The sequence below is a fragment of the Oryzias melastigma genome, linkage group LG12, assembly GCF_002922805.2.
Source record: "Oryzias melastigma strain HK-1 linkage group LG12, ASM292280v2, whole genome shotgun sequence".
Taxonomy (NCBI): domain Eukaryota; kingdom Metazoa; phylum Chordata; class Actinopteri; order Beloniformes; family Adrianichthyidae; genus Oryzias; species Oryzias melastigma.
Window position 1 is genome coordinate 15,112,974 of NC_050523.1, and position 9,123 is coordinate 15,122,096.

Consider the following 9,123-nt stretch of genomic DNA (forward strand, 5'->3'; position numbering starts at 1 on the left):
TGCACTTACAGCTCCCTTTACCACTGGGGTATAAAATGGATTTGAATGAGAAAGACGGGAACAGAGGGGTTAGAGGGAGGGGGGAGAAGGAGGTGTGTGTGAGGGGTGGGGGCTTTCTTTGTGTAACTGGAGGTCTGCTGCTGCTCTGCCATGGCTATGGAGATGGAGGAGCGGGGTCAATCTCCCTGCTCTCCCTCCCTCTGTCCTTTGACTATAGGCTGGCTGCTCTGTCTGTCCTCCTCATCCCTTCCTCCCATTAGCATAGCAGCTGCCTGATACAGGGCGCAGGGGTGGAGAATGGCCAGGTTGCTGTGTGCATATGTGTGTGAGGGTGTTTTGCAGAGGGAGGGATGTTAAGGGGGGGCAGCCGGAGCTGGGGGGGTCCAGTCAATGGCAGTGCGTCTGGCTGGTGAATAGCAGCCAAGGCAGGCCCCCGCAAGCGAGACAAAGGAGCCAGGAGGGAGGGGACGGGGTTGGGGTGTGTGAGGGAGATGCAGGGGGGGAATAAGGGAGTGAATGGAGCGCCTTGTCACTGGAGCTATGGAAAGAAGCACCGAATGAACTGGAAGAATGAAAGAAGAGTTCAAAAGGGAGCGGAGGGCAAGGAAAAGACCAGCCCGACCACCTGTCTCTCTGCCTCTCTATTTCTTTTGGTCCCCCTCTTACTCACAGACAGAGTTTAGGGAGGGAGGGGAGTCCTCGCTGGTTGGAGTTTAGACGTGTTTTTGTTTTGGGGAAGAAAGTGCAGTATCAGCTGGATTTGAAGCTCAGTGTCATTGGCCAGCATCCCACACACGGCACATTCACCGTGAGATGTTTTTCTGAAGTAATCTGTGAAATTAGAAGAACAAAAATAGATGATAAGTTTTGGAGAATTCCTCCATGATACTGGCTGACCACTGACTTTTAAATATTATTCTAAAATAATCAAATGTAACCAAAAGGACAATTCACTTTAAATAAGAGATGCTAGCTTGCTAAAAAAACTAAAATGGATTTATAACTCCCACTCTGATCATATTTTCATCTATTTTTAAAGCATTCCCAGTGGTCTTTTAATTATGATTATGACTTTTTTTAGCCAAAATAAAAACAAAACATGTTGTTTTCTAGGACTTAGTTTCTGCTGAGCGGCAGTAGTTTGTTAGAAATTCAACTCTGAGTTTTGGGCAGGACTGTTGGCATGGAGTAAGCTTGCACTCATTTTCCATCATACCTTTGTTTACATGCTCCCCCACTCGCTTACAGCCCCTCACATCCCCAGCCTAACATTACCGATGCAAAAAGCAAGCTATCCAGATGTATGGTTTTGAGCCAGATCAGCCATAGACCATATATAGCAATGGACAGATCACCAATAGAAAATGTCTTACCTCTGGCTTCAGCAAAATTAAGCCAATCTAGTTGCCATTTTTCTGTGATACAGGCACCGTTATATGGAGTCAGACAGCAGTGATTGGGCCGAGTCAGGATACAACTGTCACCAATGATCAATGAGCTTGTTTAAAGTCCACACCCCTTTCACGGAAAGCAGGAAAATCTGTCAATCAAATGTTCGAGGTGGGGGCCAACGGGCATCACCTGCTTTTACTGAGGCATCTGATTGGTCAGTTTATAACTTGAATAATCTTTAATAAAGAAATAATATTAAAAAAGAATTAAAATTCTCAAGAAAATGTTTAGAAAAAAGCATCAGAGCAAGAATGATGATTTTAGCATTTACTTCCTGTTTGGCCATGGGGGGGTGGGTGGCCCACTCGGTCCAATTCTTATTTGCAGTCAATGAGGAAAACAAAGATGTACATGGATCTATTTGTCTGCAAGTGGGAGCATCAGAATGGAGCGGAGCAGGGAGCTTGTGGCTCGCTGATTGTAGTTTGTACATAACAGCTACAAGCTTTTTAAAATGCTATTTTTTCATCTTGTATCATGAGAAAAATGCTACAAGAATACGTTAAAAATGCAAATTTAATTTACAGAGTATTGTTTAAAAAATAAATGTATTAATTTGTTCATTTGCCAGACCTTCTGTGATAAAGGACAAGTAAACAGACCTGAAACTTTTCTGCTTATCTTTTATTTTTCCACATTTTTTTCTGGTTTTTGTTTATTTTGTTACAGAGATTCTTAATAAAGTTGTTTCTGCACTGGTTGTTTGAGTACAGCCCACTCATTGGGAGTTACTGTGTCCAGGACAAAACATTTTCAGATAAAAGTCAAACTTGATTTGGACTCTTTTCTCTCCCAGGCTAAACATTGGAAAGATTGTTTCTCCTAAAACAGTCTGAAGTGGGAGAACTTCCATTTGTTTGAACCTTGCTTCCATCAAACTCTTAAATAAACAGCTTTCTGTCTTTTGTGTGAATCAGATTATTATTTGTATAATTATATGTGTCTACAGTCCAATTGCTGCCAATAAAAAGAACCAGAAACAGAATTCTGATCAAAGAAAGCTGTGATACTGAAAAGTACTGATAAAGTTCTTAGTTTATTCAAATGTTACATAATTTTGGCTTTTCTGTGCAACAGTTATTTTCATTTACCACAATTGATTTCAGTGACTGGTGGCACTGCAGGTTGTGAGCCTCATTTCATCTGAATGACAGCTTTCAGATTGTTTCCCCCAATAATCTTTAGCAAATTTTCAGTCTGAATACGCACACGCGAACCCTGGTTCAGGAACAGGAAATTCTGTCTGACCCATATTTCGAGGTTTACTCCTTGGTTCCCAATCGGATAAGCTCCATTTTGCTCTGAGTTTTCTTGATCTGAATAGACTCCAAGCTCGGAGTGGAACAACGAGACCAAAATGTTCAGAAACTCGTTGAAATATAGTCGGATGAATACGGGCTTATTATAATTACTTTTAATGTGATCAACATTGCTTCTCACACTGTTTTCCTGACAATCAATATGTCATAGACACTTATCAATGTACCTTTGCAGCTGTTGTCTCCTCAGCATGCCTCTGTAAAAAGTAGCAGTAAGAAGTGATGGACTTGATGTTGATACAGATGTTCAAAATTGGCTAGCAAAAATACATTTTGAAGTTGTGAACCATAAAGGATATCAAACCATATGAGTTCCATCATTCTTCTACAAAATCTCTGCCTAGAAGTACATATAATAGACTTAGTCTGTATTAATTGTTAAAAGCTATAATACTGGTTACTTCTGTGGTTGATTTCTGGTTGACTTATGTTGCCTAAATTAACAATTTGCTGCGTTAAGATGTAAATCGAGGTGTGCCCCGCTCGTTTATGTCTCAAGACCTCATGTACCAAATCAATGGGAACTGCTGCTTTTGATTTTTTTCTAAAGAATAGCGGTCAGAACTCTTCAGCATTTAAAGTCTGAATTTTTTTAACATTCACAGATTTTAGTCAGACTTTAGACAACACCACAGCATACAGACACCACTGACCTACATCCTTCTCAGGACAAACTTCTGTTTTGCTGCTGCTTCATCTGAGTGCAGCCCTTGATATCATGAATCCTTTTAATGGTTGAAAGGAGAAGGTGGAATCATCAGGTAACAGTTTAACACTTGTGTCAGGTCTTGTCTTGAAGATCGGGTTGTGTGATGATCAATCTCATGTAATTATAAAATAATACAGAGTAATACGTTCAGATCTTTAGAGCAGATGTAAGAGCCATAACTCAGCTTCCATCTTCCATTCCAAAATTCGAGCAAAGAAAATAGTTGCAGTTCCACCAAAGACCACTAGAGGCAGGTGTCAGAGAAAGGGAGAAATCAATTTATTGTTTCTTTACAGGTTGTAGGTATTACACAACAAAAATAAATGAATTGTCAGCCTGGGTTTAAATGTTTTTGATGTGTATTGTATCCTCATCATGACAACTTTGTGCATTAATCAGTTTTTTAGCTTTTATTAGAACTGAAATATTGGCATTACTGTGACTGATTGGCAAAAGAGTGGAACCTGCAGATTTTAAAACTTGACTTTGTTCTGCTAAATTCCAATTTTCAGAACATTGTTGAGGAGTGGGTAGTTAGTGCAACACTTAAAGCTTCATTTTCACTGTTCTTGATTACATCAGGAATTCTCCATCAAATAAAAAAAGAAAGAAATTCTCCATCCAATGTATTATATGAACATAGACACAACTAGATCAACCCATAAAACTCATTTTTGAATAAATTTTGAAAAGCTGATTCATGTCTTCCTCTGCTAGTTAGGCTTAAGTTTGCATGAAGCAATCAGAACCTACAGTCGTGGGATGAAGTTGCTATCAAGCTTCCTGAGGATTTCTTGTCTTTTAACTTTATTTGCATTTCAAATAAAATAAGAAATCTTTGTGGAAAAAAGTGTATTGGTCCTAATCATACCTAATGTTTTAAATATATATAAATAAATACTCTAATTTTACCAAGCGAGCAGGAAATGCTGTGTCACAGTCAATTAGTTTTCATAAACTTGTTTACGGACCTGCAGCCCACGCACTCTGTTACTCCGCCTCATTAGACGCCTAATCGAGTTAAAGGCAGGTGGGTGGTGGAAACAACATGATTAAGCTTCATTTACAAAACATGCACCAAAAACATGCTTGTTAGCTTGATTGATGATCCTATATTGGTCAGGCCAGTCCTGTGAAAGGGATGCTAAACCTCAAGACTGTTGCCTGGCTAAATTAACGTTTCATCATCTTGTCAACAACTCTGGCTTGTTGCATCTAAAGGACGAACATGGAAACTAGAGAAAGACGGGAGATTTAGTCAGATGACAGAATTAGGTAAGAAAAGTGATAGCTTCTATCTGAATTAGTTCTGCTGGGCAAAACATTCACTTGTATCCTAAAAAGATGGACAAGAACCATCTGAAAGCAGAAATATTCACTTCAGGGGAAACAAACATATTTAAAATAAATCTTGTTAAAAACAAACAATTGCATACAGTTTTACACTGAAATTCTAAGTTGAAAGCTAAAGGTTATCTATCTTAGGCAGCAGTTTGGTCTAAAGTCATGCATCAAGAGCATCAGTGAGCCTTGGATTAAGGAGTGATGATAAGTTGCACTTAAAAAATCTATCCATCATTTTTCCTTTAAGCATGAACTGCTTTAGTAAATGGAAGTTCCAGCTTCAATCAGTTAAAAACTGAATTAAATCATTAAGCAGCAATGATTAGTGATAAAAGGGCTAAAAGCAGTACATTTAGATGAAATTTATTGGAAAATATGTTCAGTCGGCTTTGATAATCAGCACTAATAGTAAAAAAGAAACATGAATTTATTTACAACCTGCTAAATTGGTTTGTTTTTGCAGCAAACTTCTTATAATTCCTCTTTGTCATCACCTTTCACACAGAAAATCATTTTTCAGAGTTTGATTTTAAGAGCTGCGACGGACTGGCGACCTGTCCAGGGTGTACCCCGCCTTCCCCCTTCAGTGGCCGGGATAGGCTCCGGCACCCCCGCGACCCCGAAAGGGACAAAGCGGTCAGGAAAATGGATGGATGGATGGATTTTAAGAGCATCTCATCAGTTGCTCTTTCAATAAAGTTAGAGAATATTCACACTAATCCAGCTGGTGCAAATTAATTTAGTTTAAAGTTCCACTCCGATCATATTTTCAGCCACTTTCAAAGCGTTCTAGGTGGTCTTTCAATTATAATTGTGCCTTTTTAGGGCGATAATAGAAAAACAAAACCCTGTGTCTTTTTCTTTGCACATTATTTCTGCAGAACAGCAGTAGTTCATCAGAAAGAGTTGTGAGCGAGATTGTTGGTGCAGAGGAAGGCTGCCCCCATTTTCCATATTTTTACATGCTCTCCCACTAGCTTACAACCCCCTCAACCTAACATTAGCAGTGCAACAAAAATGGCGTGCAATATCTGAGCTATCCAGCGGTACATCTTTGAGCCAGATGCCAGCTCAGACGAGGAAAACAAAGACGTAATTGGATCTATTTGTCTGCATCAGAATGGAGCGGACTGTAGCTTTTATATCACTCCCACAAGCTATTTGAAACTACCTTTGAATACTCTGAAATGTAATTTTAAGCTAAATTTTCTGTATATATGCTCTCCATCATCACAAAAGTGCCACAAGAACATGTTAAAAACACTCTTTTCATTGGAGTGGCTCTTTAACAAAACCAGAAACTCAAAAAATGAGGGGATCTTGATTGAAATATCCCCAAAAATCTCCTCAGATTGCTGTTACTTTTTGAATTCCTCAGCAAATCGTCTCGTCTGGCTCAGAAGCAGGAGCTGCTCCACGTCCCACCAAGATGCGCAGAGAAAACCAATGCACACGAAGAACCTATTAGGGGGCCTAGGAGCCAGCAGCAACCCTGGGAGGCCAGCCAACTAAGTGTGTGAACAATGGGAACCCAGCTCAACAAAACATCCTCCAGAAGTGAGAGACTGAGAGGGAGTTTGGAGGGGGGGATCAGATAACCCATTCTGGCTTCCACAGTGTCAAAATACAGCAGGGCTTGTGTTTAAAGGAGCAAACTCCTCTGACGTTTAAAGGAATGCGTTCGATCAGAGCTGATCATGAGTTCCAGCCTGCAGCTGAGGAAGCAGCATTTTTCAACAGCTTTTCTCTTTATCTTCATCAAAACCCACAACCTTCGCTGCACGTCAGACTCAAACCAGAGGTGAGACACTTCACCTTTTTTCTCACACGAGTACGAAAAACTCCCGAACCACAACCGTTACATCCATCCCGCTTGCACCCCGCCCCACCCTTTTGTGTCAACTCAAACAGTCACGGTTCAAACTGTCAACACAGATGTTGCAACACGCACATGCCTGATGTGAGCAAGTGCAACAACGCCAGTGCTGCTTTTCCCACGAGCTGTTGAGCGCCACTCTGTAAAACAGGATGCACCTCGGCACATCTGTGAAACCGTGTGAGCATGAGTCACGCTTTGCGTCCCACCGAAATCAGGTGCTCACCAAAAAATAAAATAAAAAAAACAGCTGTGTGAAACTGACAAAAAAAATACTTGAACTTGAAATTACAATGACCTTTGCCCTTTTGCTGCAAAAAAGCATGCTTTTTTCTTTGACTTTTTAAAGTTTCTGTGATGCTTTAACTCAGAAATCCAATCAGCAGACAGAAAATTGTTGCACTTTTTGCTAAATTTACTGATTTTAAAAAGTACAATTTCTCAAATGCAAGTATTTACATGAATACAACCTGAATATTACATACATATCACAAGAGAAAAGTGCTTTTGGAAAAGTTCTCCATCTGAGTGTGTGGGTAACATAAAACCATCTCTCCCACAACACACACAGGGGAGGGGACCCCACTTTAAACTGAGACTACCCACAATGCACTAGACTCCTTTTATGCGGGCAGTGAAAGGATGAGGCCAGATGAATGACAAAAGGAGAGAATGGAGATCTGGGCTGGGCCCGGCTCGGAGGACAGACAGGGTGTGTGTGAGTATGTGCAGCTTTTTTTTTTAATGAAAAATACAGCAGGAGGGACAAGAGAAAGTAAATAAATAAAATAAATAAACATGTGAATACTCAGACAACTTGAGTTTAATGATTACTTTACTGGCTTGTACACAAACGTACAAAAATAATACAGCACTCATCTCCACGTGACATCACGTCATCATCACAGTGTTACAAATGTTCAAAAATAAAAGAATACAAACAATATATATATATGTTTATATATATATATATTTAGATATATTTATATCCAAAAATCAGACAAGATGGAACATCTGCATCACTCATGAAAAAAATTCATGTTTTCTTCTTGCTTGAAATGAAGCAAGACCACAAACCTCAAAGTTGGCCCCCCAAAAAGTCAAAACGTATTCTTTTAGACTTTTCCTTTTTTTTTTATCTTTTCTTTTTTTTCTTTTTAATTTAAAAAAAAAAGTCACATCGTTCGTGTTTAACCAATCCGGCAGCTGGCTCTTGTACGTCATAAATGTTATGACTTGGAGAGCCGAATAACTGCACAACCGTGCAATTTTAAACATCTTACAATGATCTTACCATCAAATGTATTATTCCCCTTTAGCAAAACACAACAGGAAGACAGCACTTCAGAAAAGAAAGTGCCCCAAGATATCATCATTAGCATTGATATATATATCCATATGTAAATATACATACACCCAATCACAGAGATACACTCAATCTTTGTTGGAAAATGTGTTTTTTTCCACAAAGTAATACACACTTGAGGACATTTTCACCTTTTTTCTATTCAGAAAAAGTTTAAATGTTGACACATAAAAGCCAACTTCTCAACAACAGTCATCAGTGCAATATTCAAAAAGAAAAACAATCAAGTTTAAGACAAGCGATGCATAATTCATTTGTTGCCTGACACCAAAGTTTGTCCAAAAATGAAGAGGAACTAGGATTTTTCAGGCCATTCTGGATGTGGGAAGTTCTCAGTCCTGATGACTGTTTAACACTAGCCTCATGAGAAGCACACACACACACACACACGCACACACACACTCACAACATCAACACAAAAACTTCTCATGAGTTGAGCCAGCGCTGAACACAACTGTTGGCTGTTTTTTTTTCTTTTTTTTTCTTTTTTGCAGTAGGCTATAAAAAAATAAAAATATCCACAAGAAAAGAAACATACAAGCAGCATTGTTACAAATGTTAGGGTGCCATGACTTTCAAAATGCAACAGGTAAGTTTTTGAAACCTATTTTTCTTTTTCTTATGTGACATCCTGCAACTGTTGTTTAAGTCCTCGTTCTCAAACAAGTACAAGGGTCCTGCTCAGTAGTAGTAGTAACTCTTCCAAAGCCTTGGCTCCTGAAGTAACCCCACATGAACGCTGGGGGCGCACAAGGCTCCGCATTTTTTTTTTTTTTGTGCAATAAAACTCCCTGCATTTATAGAAGTCATGCGCCACAACTCCATTCATGACACGAACAGAACAAAGACAAGCAGGTGGGGCCGAAGAGAGAGTGAAACATGCATGATGGAGAATAAAAAAAAATAAGAGAACCTTTGCTTATCAGCACTGGTTTGGTTGGTAGTGTAAGGATGTCCCAACTTGTGGATGCAGGGGTTGCATCTGCTGAGACAGTGACAGCCAAACTGCAAACCCTTTCACACTCCAAAAGCAACTTGAGAATACTTTCTAGTCGAG